Source organism: Euprymna scolopes, chromosome 34, assembly GCF_053919585.1.
Source record: "Euprymna scolopes isolate OS-2025 chromosome 34, ASM5391958v1, whole genome shotgun sequence".
NCBI lineage: Eukaryota > Metazoa > Mollusca > Cephalopoda > Sepiida > Sepiolidae > Euprymna > Euprymna scolopes.
In genome coordinates, this window is record NC_136515.1 from 1297812 (window position 1) to 1307811 (window position 10000).

The following is a 10000-nucleotide window of genomic DNA, read 5'->3' on the forward strand; positions in this document are numbered from 1 at the left end:
TTACTCTAGGATAGCGATACAAAATAGTTTTAAAACTAACAAAAACAATAGAAAATAAACAAATAAATAAAGTAAACATGAATATACATAAACGATCACACATGCATGCATGTATATATATGTGCATATATGTATGTACATATACTTGTTTATTGTTATATAAACATGCTCACATCCCGCTGCTACAAATAGCCACTTGTTTCAATCAAACAACAGATATCATCAGGCAGCGACTTGACTATTCAAAAGTTCAATGAATAACCTAAATAACCTAATAAGGTTATTCATTGAACTTTTGAATAGTCAAGTCGCTGCCTGATGATATCTGTTGTTTGATTGAAACAAGTGGCTATTTGTAGCAGCGGGATGTGAGCATGTTTATATAACAATAAACAAGTATTATCAGCTCTTTTTATTGAGCACTATCTAACAACCTCGTTGAATTCATTAGTCCATTACTTTTGAATATAAAAAAAACCCGTGTATGTACATATATATATATATATTTATATATAAACAATAAAAAAACACTAACCTAGTTTTAAAACAGATCAAGAAACTAAATAGAGCACACACAAAGGGACAGGTCAACCAGAGGCCAAATAGGCCTTTGTCCGATAAATGCATGCTCATTGGCTGATAGGAAGGGCGCGGTGGATACTAGAAAGCTGATTGGCTAACTAAAATCTCAATAGAAGAGGAGCATGTAAAAACGGTAAACAACAATAGAATTCGCGCATAAGCCTGAAGAGTCCTAGAGTGGATGAAACGCGGAATATTCAGTGTAGCTTAATCGCCATATATATGTTATAAATTACTAACTAGCTCTACCTACGTATTGAGCACTTTTGAAGTAAATACCTAAAGTTTACGCATAAATCTACACTTTCGTATATTAATTTTATGTGAGTAAATTAAGTAGTTATATATATATAATCAATATATTTATATAATGTCTCTATATATAACATATATAATATATATATACATAATCTATGTATATATATATAATCTATGCATATATATAATATATGCATATATATATATATAATCTATGCAAATATATATATATATATAATCTATGCATATATATAATCTATGCATATGTATAATCTATGCATATATATATAATCTATGTATATATATATAATCTATGTATATATATATATATGATCTATGCATATATATATAATCTATGCATATATATAATCTATGCATATATATATATAATCTATGCAAATATATATATATATATAATCTATGCATATATATAATCTATGCATATGTATAATCTATGCATATATATATAATCTATGTATATATATATATGATCTATGCATATATATATAATCTATGCATGTATATATATAATCTATGCATCTATATATATAATCTATGCATGTATATATATATATAATCTATGCATGTATATATATATAATCTATGCATGTATATATATAATCTATGCATGTATATATATATAATCTATGCATGTATATATATATAATCTATGCATGTATATATATATATATATAATCTATGCATGTATATATATATAATCTATGCATGTATATATATATATATATATAATCTATGCATGTATATAGATATAATCTATGCATATATATATAATATATGCATATATGTATACATAATCTATGCATATATATATAGATAGATATAATATATGCATATATATATATAGATATAATCTATGCATATATATATAGATATAATCTATGCATATATATATTTATATATAATCTATGCATATATATATATATATAATCTATGCATATATATATATAATCTATGCATATATATATATATATAATCTATGCATATATATATATATAATCTATGCATATATATATATATAATCTATGCATATATATATATATAATCTATGCATATATATATATATAATCTATGCATATATATATATATAATCTATGCATATATATATATATAATCTATGCATATATATATATATAATCTATGCATATATATATATATAATCTATGCATATATATATATATAATCTATGCATATATATATATAATCTATGCATATATATATATATATATATATATATATATATATATATATACTAGCAAGTTATAAAATATATACGGCAATTAAGCTACACAGAATATTAAGCGTTTCATCCACGTCAGGATTCATCAGAGCCTGATGAATCCTAGCGTGAATATTCTGTGTAGCTTAATTGCCATATATATGTTATAACTTACTACCTACGTATTAACCACAGTTGAACCAAATACTTACAGGTTACGCATACATTTATACTTTCGTGTATTAATTTATGTTTATTAAATGAAATTGTCATTATATATATATACACATACACATATATATATATATATATATATATATATATATATATATATATATATATGAATGGAAATGTATTAAAAAAAATACGAAAAGTATAAAAGCTTATAACTTTTCTTTATTCGTTTTCAATTGGGTACGTGCAGGAATACAAAATAATATTATGAAAAAAAATTTAAAACCTTTTTTTACAAGTACATATTTTCGACCGATCCTTCAATCTTCATCAATGTAGTTTATATATATATATATATATATATATATATATATATATATATATATATATATATATATATATAGAGAGAGAGAGAGAGAGAGAGAGAGACAGATTATCTATATTATATATATGTGTGTGTGTGTGTGTGTATATATATATACATGTATATACATATATGTGTGTGTGTGTGTACATATATATATGTATGTACGTATGTATGTATGCGTATATATATATATGTATTTACATATATATATATGTGTGTGTACATAGATATATGTATGCGTATATATATATATGTATATACATATATATATGTATGTGTGTACATATATATATATATATATATGTATGTACGTACGTATGTATGCGTATATATATATATATATATATATATATATATATATATATATATATATATAAACTTTTATTAAAAAGAATCTTTTCAAGTTTGTAAATGTCCGACATGAAACGGTTTACAAAAATCGACGATTCTTGCAGTTCAAGAACAACAATTCTTTCTATTGGTTGATGGCGGTCATGCCTGGGTGCACATCTGTTATTTTAGCTTTCAGATTTCGAACAAACAACGCTTGCGTTTCGTACACAATTGGTTTCACATAAAAAAAACTTTTGTTTATCTCAAATAAGTTAACTTGCCACTAAACCTTAAGGAGGTACTATGATAGCGACTAGATTTTTCAGGAAGAATCTGGATGGGGTGTTTTGGCTGAATATCAGTCCATGAGTTGGAATATGCAAGCTTTTTCTTAACGAACCCACTAAACCGTTGGGGGCTACTATGATAGGGACCAGATTTAAAGGAGACAAAAAGTTGTTTGTTCACGTTAGAAAAAGAAGGGAGGAAATTTTAAAGCAAGCGGTTCGAGGGAAGAGGTTATCAGAAAAGAAAATCCCCGTGTATGTATATTTAATGTTAACCCATACGTTGTAGACAGAGAATAGAAAAGAACTTCAACTCGCTTTTTTTTTTTTCGTTGTAACAACATTTATTTCGTCATTTTCCTGAAACGCGTTAATTCTCGTTATGGCTGTGACGTCACTTACGCATCTAACCACGGCCACCGAGATATATCTCCGTGGCCGTGATCTAACGTGCTCTCGAACGTTATCCACGTCTCTGGCGTGATCATCTTCGCTAACGTGCTAAATTTAAAATAAATAAATAACACCAGCAAATAGCAATGATCCTAGAACAAATAAAAACATTTAAAATAAAATTTTTATTTAACCAGAAAGAGTTCATTTTTATGTGTGATACATGTGAAAGTCAGTCCTTGAAGATGCGATGTCTCCTCATGCGCATGAAATTAAAAAGATTGGGGCCATTAGTAATGCAGAGAGATTTGTATTTTAATAAGATGAAAGTTCAGAAACATCATTCAAGTGGAAAAAGAATATTGTATAGCGGGACCTGTGGAAAATTCACAGAGAACTCATTCATATTTAATATTCTGATGTTGACATTCTGTGGATGTTCAGCGTAAATGGAGATGCTCTGATATTATTGTAGCTCTTTTGTTAAAATTTCAAAAGTATTTATCTAAGATAGCAGGGAAGCCAGGGCTGTAAAGTATGCTTAAATATGATATTTTAATTCGTATATATTATTATAGAGTTAATGTTCTATCGATTTTTATATATTATAAAGTTGCGATTTCAAATATATATATATATATATATATATATATATATATATATATATATATATATATATATCCATATGAATTCGGTGCATCAGCTTTAACTAAAAGCGAAACAAAAACGTATATATATATATATATATATATATCCATATGAATTCGGTGCATCAGCTTTAACTAAAAGCGAAACAAAAACGTATATATATATATATATATATATATATATATAATGTGTGTATATATATATATACATATATATATATATATACATACATCAATATATACATACATACATATATACATACATACATATATATACATCTCTCTCTCTCTCTCTCTCTCTCTCTCTCTCTTTCTCTCTCTCTTTGGAGCAGTCCGTCGATATTGACGATGACACGGAGGTTGGCTAGTGTCCGTGTCGAAGGTGCGATGTGAGTCCGATCGGAGCTCTGAAACCCCGGCCGCAGATGTGATACATCAAACCTGCCGCTACATCCTCACTCCATCGCCACAGGACTTTCATTTCTCTCTCCCAACCTAGGCAAAGTAGGAATAAGCAGCTTGCCCAGTAATGCTAGCACCCTCTCCGCTGAAAGCAAAAGCACAGAGGCAAGGATGGGCCAGGAGTCTGCACACATGCAATCAGCCGCATCTAATGGCCGAGTCGAGTTGTACATCACCCTTGTCGACCGCGTCGGCACTGCGGTGCTGGTTCATCCGCTGCGCAAGCCGTTGGGATTCCCTCCTCGTCTGCCAAGAGCATCGTTGATCAAGCTTGGATTTTTTGTTACCCTAAATAGGGGGGCTAGTGGCACTACACCTTGCCCAAGGGTGACCCAGCACTTCAACGACTAAGGCGTAGTGACATTCTCCCCAAAATCCTGGAGCTCCCGCACCAAGGCCTCGTTGCCGGATGTAGTTTTACATCATACCCAGGACAAATATATATATACATACATATATATACATACATATATGCATACACATACATACATACATACATACATACATACATACATACATTGAACCGAGTTTCACCAGCTAAAATCGAAACCGAAACAAAATCTTATAAATAATTCTTAGTAAAATAATTTATTACAAGAGATGGCAGTCAATAACAATTAAACGACCCGGATGTAAGCATGACACAGAAAACACAAGCTATCGCATTAATATATAGATACTTGTAAAGGTGTTGCTGGAAATTGTTAGCAACTGAAGAAATCCTTCGGGACTGAGGAAGCTATTAATGCCAGCGTAATTTTATGAAGAAAACCCTGCGAATGCGAAATACGAGGAGGGAAACAGTCTTTTTCTTTGCCGGTGATGTCATTTTACGTGCATTTGCATATACGCGCCCACGCTCTGTTACATATAGACATCTAGAGTGAAGGGGGGGGGGTGATTTTGTAGTTTCTCACCGAATCGCATCCTAATCACTCCGCGAGTGAAATTATGCAAGTGCAAACGGAAATAGATTGCCGCGCAACAGTTCGATATCAAAGAGTAAAACGAAGACAGAATTTAGATGAACAATTAATCGATACTTTTTCTTTTAACTTTTGCGATTGAAGCGTAACAAACTACTATGATAGGGCCCAGATTTATAGAGTGGAGAGTTGAGTAGTAAGACGTTCATTTACATTACATTTAAATTTCTGCATAAATACATATATGGCATAATCACGTTGACACACCGGTTCCTCTCAGATCACCGAAGTTAAGCAATGTCGAGCCTGCTAAGTACTAAAATGGGTGACCATTTGTGAATTCCATGTGCTGTATGTGTTCTCTGCTTATCTCGGCATTGTCTCCAGTCAGTCTTGGGACTCACCTTACCACTAGGTCCAAGCAGTGCCAATTCAGGAGAGCTGTGGTTGGAGATTGCACAACTCTTGCCTCACAATTACACGCACGGTTACCCTTACAGGGTGTCCATTGTCCCTTGAAACTGAACAAAGATATCGCAAATTTCTGCATGTCGGTATTGTCGCGGAAATAGAGAGGGAATTCCAAAGGCGATGGATCTGTGTGAAGAATCTACATGGTGGAACGATAAAAGTGTCGCCCTAAAAAAATCAACACGACAGTTTTATTCTAAAACTTACTGAAAAAATCAATTAAGGTAACTTGATTATGTAGTAGAGTCGACATCTATTCAATGTAGATGCCTTCAGCCTCAATCACCGCCTCGATATGGGACTGTGAGCATACTTTTTTCACAAGCGCTGGCAGGATGGAAACGACTGGCTTTGGTGTTGTGGGAGGTCATGTTGGTGATGTTCTCGACGTATGACTAAACGAAGTAGTTCAGCACGTTAAAGTAAGGGAGGCGGGGAGGGGGGGGTCAGTGAGAGAAGGATACAAAGTATTATTCTGAAGCAAAGCCTGGGTCTCTTTGAACTTTTGGGCAGGCGCCGAGTTCTGCTGCCACCCCCAGAGTCTGCCAGAGGCTACTTGATTGCACCAGGTGATCACCATACTCTTTAGCACATCTAAGTACACTTTGATGTTTACTTTCAAGCCGACTTCGAAGATGAGAGATGGAATGATGTGGCCCTCACTTGAAAACCACACCAAAGACGGTAGCCGGAAACTTTGTATCACCTTGGGCACATCCCTGTTATTCGTGGCAACCCAGTAATGCATTTTGAGGTTGCTGGCTATGGTCCTGTGTCATAACTTGGATTGGTAGAGAGCAGGAGTTGTACAGCGGAGCATCCCCGATCTCGCTCGTTAAACATTGTGTCACTTTCAGACATCATACACTCTGACGAATTTTTTACATGACAGATTACATATGTTAAGAATAAGTAGGTTTGAAAAAAGCAGACCTAATGGTTATCGGACTTGAGTAACTTTCTTTAGGTTTTGGTTTCGATCTCAGCTAGAGTATTTTTTCTTTTTACTTACAAGAAGGGAACTCTTTCGAAAATAAAACATAATACTCGTATGCATGTGTCTCAGTTTCTTTTAATTTTTTTTTTAAATAATTTTTTAAATGTTTAATGTTCCATTCAATACCTATGGTATTTCTGTTCATAATGAATAAGAATTCTGCATTAATTGAAATATAATATTTATGGGTATTTTCGACTGGGCAATGTCGGGTGGGCGGCCGGCTAGTATTCCATAATTTTCATTTTCTTTGGATTATTTTAATGTTTTTTTAATTGCGTAGTATTAGTAGAACACCCTGTCATGTTCTCTTGGTGAGAGATACTGAGGACGAACATGGTAGTACGAAACAAAATCTTGTATCAACACCGGATTTGAGTTTGACCAACGGAAACATTCCGGCATAGAAACCAGTTTCTCCCAAAGGGAGATAACATTGACCGGGTTAACATTTGTAACGCCCTGATATTAAAAACAATCATAATAAAAAAAAAGTCTACACCCGATTATATGCATGCAAATATAATTCTCACTTTGTTCATACGCCCAGCGTTCTAAAAGAAAAAACTAAAACATTACTTGAAAAGTTGGTATAGTTTGCTTGTGTTATATAGCTGGGGTCTTTTTAAAATGACGTGGTACATATATACGATGGTGATGAGGGAGAGAAGCCATTCATACGTCTTACAGTTCTGTTTCACGGAAGGGGAGAGAGGGTGTGATCAGTTCTTTTGACACAGGAGGAGACATTACTTATGATGCAGAGACACATTACTTAGGATGGGTTATACAAAGTTCATTAAGATGATTACACATTACCTTTTGCTGTTGACTGATGACCAAACACAGTTTTACAAAAACATGATGATAACTTGTTTATTTATTTATTTATTTTTTTTTTTTACACAGTGATCACCACTTATCAAGGCCCGGAAGCCACTCAGGGATAAGGGTTATTGCAAGTACATTACGTTAGTGTGGAGATTTGATGAAGTGTTTACTTAAGCGGGCGGTTCATTAGGAATTTGTTAACATTGGACTTGAACACATCCAAGTTGTAGTCCGGTGGGAAGCAGGCAGACGGAACAGAGTTCCACAGGCGTGCAGTTCTAAGAAAGAAGCTTTGTTCATGGAATCCACGTTTTGATTTAGGCACAGATAAAGAGTGGGGAAATTTTTCACAGTGGATTCGGCTAGACGGGGTTTTTTCATGAAAGATTGGCGAGGGGGGACCAGAGATTGGAGTTCAGACGAGCACCTGCCATGGAAATAACGATAAAACAAGAATAGGCTCGCAACGTCTCTTCTTTATTATCAGATCGACCAGCCGAATGATGATGACGTCAAGGAATTCAAAGTCGTTTTTACATGTTTAATGTTCTACCCCTTCGCCTCTAAAGGGAAACTCTCCTCATGTCAGCTCTGTCCTGCTGACTGTGCTGACTTCGATCCAGACTCGACTGTCTCCTATCTTCATCTCCGTCTCTCTCTCTCTCTCTCTCTCTCGACTCAAAACTAGCTCCTATATTGAGAAATTCCCTTTCTGCTATGACGTCATGTATGGCTTCAAAACGTAACCCACTCACGTGGGAACTCACGTGTCCTAAACATACGTGGTTCGGCACATGTTCATAAACCATTTCTGCAGACAAAGAATTCTCAGTAACCTATTTTTCAGCCTAACCTATTTTCAATATATTTCTAAATTGCATTGTTCATTATTTTCTAGCTGGCCTTATCCTAATTCAATCTTCATAAAAAGAATTGAACAACTGAATTCTTTTTACATACTAACATATCTAAACTATTTTATATGAAATTGAGCAATGCGAAATTTCATTTCTGAATCTTGCTTACAAAATTCGAATCTCGGGCTATCCTAATCCCATTTTCTCTTATCTAATCCTTTTCTTACTTACAAGAAAAGGGGACCCTTTTCTTGTAACATTTGAAGCATTCTGTGTGTCACATCACTCGTGGTAGGACAGAGAGGTTGTAGTAGTAATTCTTCTAACACATTTACCTCTAAAAAAATAGGTCTGCTCTGTCTGCTGTCGATACGCGGGGGCTCGGGGAAGAAGAAGAAGAAGAAGAAGAAGAAGCAGTGGGCGTGGTTGATTTTATTGGAAGAAGGCGAGATTAACCGCGAGAATTCTCGAGACTTCAGAGAGATAAAACAAACGGATAGCCGGCTGTGCTTTTGCTCAAGACAGATGTGATAGAAGAAAAAAGTTCCTTTCAAAAGAGAGTTCTGGGGTGTAAAGCTGAAGAACCTAGCAGTTTAAAATAAATACCATAGCCTGCGTGCTTCCATAGTACGCCATCTTGGCTGCATGTGCTACGTCTCTTGCTTTCTGAATACTCTTTTGTTTCAAAGCAAATTACTTTTTCTAACCCATATCCGTGTTTGTGTTTTCCTTAGTGACACTTTTGGGCCACAGCAGCAACTTTTTTTTATTAAATCAATAAAATCATTTTTCAGAGACTTTCGATTTTATTCAGCTTTGACGAAATTCTTCGAATTTATAGAAGACAATACCAAAGCAGAAGTGTAGCGTATTGATAAAGTGGAAGATCCTAACACCCCCTGAGAATGGATTAATCCGTCTATAAAAGACGCTAGTAATCAGTAACCAACAGAAGAGAGTAATCTAATCTCGATACTCCTGATTTGAAGTTATTTTTTTTAAATTGACGTGAACACTAGAATATTTCAATTAAAAATCAAACATCAACAGGTAAATTTATAGAAGATTAAAAAGAGAATCAAATGAGGTATAGGTTGTTTAAACCTTTATATTAAATTTAGCTTAAATTTGCAGTTTTTGAAAAAATTACAAGTGCGGACTTTTTTTTTTGTGTCATG

General features: G+C 33.5%; 1 protein-coding gene and 1 pseudogene across 3 annotated transcripts in view; one reads left to right on the forward strand and one right to left on the reverse strand.

Annotated features, from left to right (window-relative positions):
• LOC145259072 (phospholipid phosphatase 1-like) overlaps positions 1–10000 on the reverse strand; it is a 95795-nt gene that overhangs the window by 51663 nt on the left and 34132 nt on the right. The gene's annotated exons all lie outside the window — the stretch shown is intronic.
• Positions 5907–6024, forward strand: LOC145259431 (5S ribosomal RNA; annotated as a pseudogene).